This window comes from Vipera ursinii, assembly GCF_947247035.1.
Source record: "Vipera ursinii genome assembly, chromosome: 1".
NCBI classification, from domain to species: Eukaryota; Metazoa; Chordata; class Lepidosauria; order Squamata; family Viperidae; genus Vipera; species Vipera ursinii.
In genome coordinates, this window is record NC_139512.1 from 14,607,771 (window position 1) to 14,614,184 (window position 6,414).

Genomic DNA, 6,414 nt, shown 5'->3' on the forward strand with positions numbered 1-6,414 from the left:
AAGACCGATGGTTCATTAAGGTAGGTTTCAAGTAAAAGGCAGCACGCAGGGATGCAATCAGATGAAGCTTTATTAACGATAGAGTAAAAAGAAAGAGTTCCCTGGCATGGAGGCATCCATGCCTGGATTGAGCTCATGGATCATTCCCACAAGAGAGAGCAAGCAAGCATAGTAACAAGAGAGAGAGCAGCCCCAGAGCAGAGGTATTTATGGGGGTCCTCAGTCCCTCCCTTACCAATTAACTCTCTCCAATGAGGCTGCAGGGGCCGTAGACCCCTGACCCATCAGTGGGAGCAAAGATGAAAGAGATTTTCCCCAGCTCTTTGTCCATTTCTATACATCTGAGAGCTCTCCATTGAGGTGAATGGAAGAGGGATCCCTCTGCTGGCAGGTGGTGGTATTTTTCTCTGATTTTTGGATGGCCCCGACTGGGCATGCTCAGGATTCATTTGAGCCCAGGAGGCGGAGGGAGTGGATGTATCTCTCTTTGCCTCTGGGCCTGGCTCAGGCCTAGGCTTGCAGGCCGGAATTTGGGCCTGAAGAGGGTCTGAAGGCCGCTGAAGCCCCGAAGATTCCTCCTGAAGCCCCCCCCCGGCACTGGAACACTCACCGTGGGCGAAGGCCGCAGGATGGGGCCGGGATGGCACAGGGACGCCCAGGATTGCCCGGAGGGGCCCATCGCTGGTCCTGAATACCCTGGAGATGTCTGAAGACGGTGCTGGAGGAGGGGGCCTCGTCCGGAGGCCCCCCGAAGACCATCTGGCAAGCAGAGCATCTGGGCGGCGGCGAAAAATAGGCCAGAGGGCCTGGGGGTTCACTGGGGGCCCTCTGGGGTTGCAGGACATAGCTGGGAGGCTCCAGGCCAGACGCCTCCCGGCACTTAAGCCTCGGGGAGAGGATTGGAGGCCCTGGAGCTCCTCTGGGAGGCTCCTGGGTGTAGCGAGGGAGGCTGGCTACCCCTGATGTCGAGGCCTCGGTTATCTTGGCCTCCAGGGCTGTAACCAGGACCTGGATGGCTGCTTTAAACCCTGCTACAGTAGGATCGGTTGGGCAGGCTTCAATGCCATCATAGGCCTTGAGACTTTCCGGTGGGGAAGACTGGGCGGTTTCTGTGCTGCTTCGGCTGGATGCCACTGATTGCTGGGCCTCGAGGCTTGGCTGAGGCCTATCGAACCACGTTGGTGTCCTGGGGGCCACCATCTTGCTTCTGGTTGGCCTCGGAACCTGGAGATCACAGTTTGGTGGGAAATTTCACCAGAGTGGCCGGTGCCATGTTAGGGGGCCTCGTGGGTGCTGGGGAACGACTTACCCGGTGTAAAGAGGCCCCCTGCGCTGGCATCCCTCATGGAGAGGCTTGTGGAGTCCTTTGTGCTGCAAGGAGCGTTCGGAGCAGCTCCCTGCATTCCCGTTCAGTCATCTGGTCCACGTTGGGGGTGGCCTGGTCCCTGGCCGCTACCCCGGTGTCTGGGCAGTCTTGGGAGGACTGTAAGCCTTCCATGATTCCCTCTGTGGCTTGCAGCTGTGGGGAGGCATGCGAAGGGGTCCCTGGCGCTCCGCTGGGTCCTCTGGGGGAATAGAGGTCATCTGTGCTCTCACCTGGAGCGAAGCTGGATGCAGGGCTGCTGTCCTTGATTGAAGACTCCTGGTCACAATTGGGGATAACCTGCCATCCATCTCAAATGGGTTCTTGCTGGAACCTCCAGGCATCTTGGTTCTGATGCTGGCTTGGAAGCGTTGCCTTAAACCATCCTCTCTGCAACCAATTTGTGAGATGGCCTCACGAGACCGATGGTTCATTAAGGTAGCTTCCAAGTAAAAGGCAGCACGCAGGGATGCAATCAGATGAAGCTTTATTAACGATAGAGTAAAAAGAAAGAGTTCCCTGGCATGGAGGCATCCATGCCTGGATTGAGCTCATGGATCATTCCCACAAGAGAGAGCAAGCAAGCATAGTAACAAGAGAGAGAGCAGCCCCAGAGCAGAGGTATTTATGGGGGTCCTCAGTCCCTCCCTTACCAATTAATTCTCTCCAATGGGGCTGCAGGGGCCGTAGACCCCTGACCCATCAGTGGGAGCAAAGATGCCTCTTTGCTCCCATCTGATGACCTTTTTGGGGAACTGCCATGGCTGGCACAAAAACATCTAACAGTTTTTACCATATTTATAAAATTCTGACCAAAATCCATTACTTGTAATTGATAAATTAAAAACTGCCAAGAGAGATTATCAAATGCCTTTTGAGCATACAAAAATACTAATTCCATTTGTTTCCCTGGATGTAATTCATAATATTCCAGTATGTCTATTATCATTCTTAAGTTACTTTTAATTTATCTCTTTGTTAAAAAAACATTTTGGTCTGGATGTATAAATTCAACCAAATATCTTTTCAATCTCTCCACCATTATTGAGGTAAAATTTTTATAATCCACATTAAGTAGTGAGATCGGTCTGTAATTCTTGATCTGAGTCAGATCTGAGTCGTCTTTTGGTATTAAAGAAATGTTTGCTTCAATCCATGTCGCTGGCATTTTAGCTTCTATTTAAAAGTCCATTACAAATATCTTTCAACGGATCGCTTAATATCTCTTGCAAACTTTTGTATAATTCTGCCAGGAGTCCAATACTGGAAGTTTTTAAGAAGAGACTGGACAATCTAGAAATAAGGAGAAATTTTCTGGTACTGAGAGCAATCAACCAATGGAACAGCTTGCCTTCAGATTTTTTAATTTATTTTATTTTTGTTGTATTATAAATACAAACTACAGAGCAATAGTACAACACAATGGGGGGGAGGGAAATAAAAGTGAGGGGGAGAACAGAAAAAGAAAAGGCATTGACTTCCAACTTCCTTTATTGCAGTAGAATAAAGCATTAACATCAAATCTCAAATTTTTACTTTGCCATAATAGTATAAACTAGCCATTTCTGTAACAATGAATCAATCTAATGAGTAAAACCCAAAAATCAAAGTTTCATTTTGATCCACCTCAAGCATAAAGTCCAGAAGTGGTCTCCATGGAGAAACAAAAAGCTTTATTCTTTTATTTAATCAAAACAGTCAATTTAGCCAACTCTATCAACTACTGTAGCCATTCATCCATAGTGGGAATCGAAATATCCTTCCATTTTTGTTCTTGCTCCCATCAACATATACAAGGTCAAAGTTCCAAACTGTTTCTCCAAGTATTTTTCCATTAAACCCAAAAGGACAATTTCTGGTTTCATCTTTATTTTTTACTTTAAGGATTTTCTGTATTAAAATATAAATCCTTCTCCAATACTGACAGATTTTCCAAGTTTTAAAAGTAACTTTTGAAAATTTGATGCTTGGTCCACATGAGCTTGAATCGCCTGAATCATAGCAGGTCAGCAGCAAAATCATTAAAACGGTGCATGCGGGCTGCTTGCGTGTCAAATGCAATGCATGCCTACCTCATCCAGCGACTTGGCTTGGGGCACTGCTCGGCTTGTGATTGCTCATGTGGTCAGGCGCTGAGTGCTTACTGCAAGTGATGATCTTACGTTTCATTACACAACTGATGTGTGTGGGCGTGTGTACAGTTATTGTGTCAACGCTGCTAACATCGAATGTTATTGCTTGACATGAGATGCAGAAGTAGCTATTTCATATGTTAAACTTGTGTATTGCTTTAAGACGTGTATTGTTTTACTTTAAGGTTAGGAGGGGGGAATGAGTAGGATTGCACTTTCAAGGCCATTTGTCTCTCTAAAGAAGATAAGGTTCAGTGGTTCTTCTAACAGAAGGGAAACTGATTCTTTAAATTAATTGGAGAATAAGATTAATGACAAAATTAGAAAGGTGGAGAATTGTGTTTTAATATGTTGTGCAACGGGCAGAGATTTCAGATTCCAGCTTCCTTCAAGCAAGCATTTGCTGGTGTATTAGGCTAATAAAGGACTTTTAAGGTAAATAATGCCTCAGAGTCACTTGAAAAGCCCATACGTCGGAAACTTGGCAGATTGACTACATGTGAAAGGTAAATAAAAGATTAAGTTCCAGCCACCTTTTTCTTACAAAAAAAGCTCTGCTAGACTATATTCTCTATAAATAGAGATAGATAGATAGATAGATAGATAGATAGATAGATAGATAGATAGATAGATAGATAGATAGATAGATGATAGATAGATAGATAGATAGATAGATAGATAGATAGATAGATAGATAGATAGATAGATAGATAGATGATAGACAGACAGACAGACAAGGGTCACCTGAATTGAAGAGTATTATTTTACCATAAATCCACCAGTCTGGCTTAGTGACGATTTCTTTTCTAAAAAAAGAAGCTTCCTGTGGGTGATATGCAGTTTCTGAGGTTTTGCTGGTAAAAAATACAGGAAACCAGAAGTTGCCTTCAAGCTTTACATTTTTTATTCAGCTGAACAAAGATGGGCTCCTCCAAATGAGAGCAGCCATGAAAGACAAGAAATCCTTGTATTTATTCTTTCTGATTACATAAGCAGGCTGTTATGTATGCAGGCATCTGCATAGCAACAGCCCTCAGGGGGCGTTGGCCTGGACAGTTTCGGCGGGAAACCTAGGGCCAACCCCATTGGCTGTTAGCTTACCTGGCCAGGTATATAAGGAGGCCAGGTAGCCCTCATTCCTCAGTTCACTTCCCCTTCCAATAAAGAGCTGAACTCACACACCGGCTGGCGTCTCTCTTGCGTCTCTCTTGCTCTACAGAATAGTGGCGACGAAGGTGGGATTGCTGCCAACCAAGAGCTGAAGTCACTGGGGAAACGCTCCGCGAGCTGAAGGGAAAGGCATTTTTCCTTCTTCCCCCCACGACCGCCAGCCGAACCGGCAACGCCAAGCACCACATCCACGACCAACTGCCGCCATGGCTAGAGCCGGACAACCCCACAAATTCGAGACCCGCCGCCCTGAAACCTGGACCCGTTACCTGGCTCACGTTGAACTGTACATGCGGTTCAATCAGATATCGGAGGACGGTGCAAAGGCGGCCACCCTGCTCTGCCTTGGGGGACCAGCTCTGCTGGAAGTCGCCGCGAACCTGTTCCCCCAGGAGACCATCAACACCGTCGCGTACCGAGACCTTGTGGCCACGCTCAACGCACATTTCAGGCCCCGGCGCTCCAAGGTGGCCGCATGGTCACAATTCGAGAAAAGGGACCAGCGCCCCGACGAGACCAGCGCCAACTTCCTCGCCGCCCTACAGGAAGCTGCCGTCGCTTGCAGGTTCACAAATTTGGAGGAGCGACTACGGGACCGGCTGATTTGCGGCCTACGCGACAGGCGGTTGCAGGAGCGCCTGTTCGAAAGAGAGGAGGTCTCTCTCCAGGAAGCCGAGGACGCCATCCTAGCCCACGAAGCGGCCTGCGGGGCCGTCCAAGCCTGCCAGGGAACCCGGCCCGGCAACCAGGCAACCAGCGTCCACCGGCAAGGGGCCACAGAGGAGGACGACCTGAGCATCGACCTCCTCCAGCGGAAGTCGACCCCCGACCAGCGAGCCAGATGCCCAGACAGGCCCAGGCCTCCCAGCAACACTGCCATTCCCCAGAGGTGTGCAGGGTGTGGTGGGAACCACATGCGCAGCCTCTGCAAGTTCCGGTCCGCCACGTGCCGGGCCTGCAAGAAAACAGGCCACATAGCCGCCGTCTGCCGTAGCTGCCGCCCCCGAGAGGAGATCCACGAGCTGCAGCTGGAGGAACCGCCGTTCAAAGGTACTGGGGCCCCGAGGGACTTCCGGTGGCTGCGCGGCGCCGGAGACAGCCTTCCTGGGCTGCCCGCGGCTCAGCTGAGTAATTTTCGCCCGAAACAGCGCCGATCAGCTGTTCGGGTGAATTTGAAGCCCCCTCCTCGGGAGAAGAGGAGGGGGTGAGGCCCCAGGTAGGGGTCGAGTTCTCCGGGGCCGCCTGAGCTTGTAGCTTGGGTGGCTGAAGGATCGAACTCCCCCGTAGCCTGGGTCGCTCCCAGCTGGTCAGCGTCTCTGCTCCGGATTTCTTGGAGCAGAGCCAGGCGTCTGCGACCACCCCTGCCTGAAGGAAGGACTATGGAATAAAAAGAGCAGGCAGAGCGGTACAAGAGGAAAAGGTGAAGAGGATTATTTTATTTTACTCTCGAGCTTGATGGACTTTTTAAACTTAAAGTGAAAGTGCGTCACAATTGAAAGTAAAAGATGGTGGCTAAACCTCCCCCTAAAACTCTTCGGAGTGCTGGAACTTCTCCGCTGCAACAATCATCATTGCAGGCGTTGCATCCTCCTGATGTATTGACACCGAAGGATTTACAAGATGCTCTTGAAAAACATACCCAGGTAATTTTGGAATCAATGGGTGATAAATTTGCACAGATGGAGGAGAAATTGGAGAAATTGGAGGAGAGAATGGAAGAGAGGATGGAACAGAAGTTCAGTGTGATGA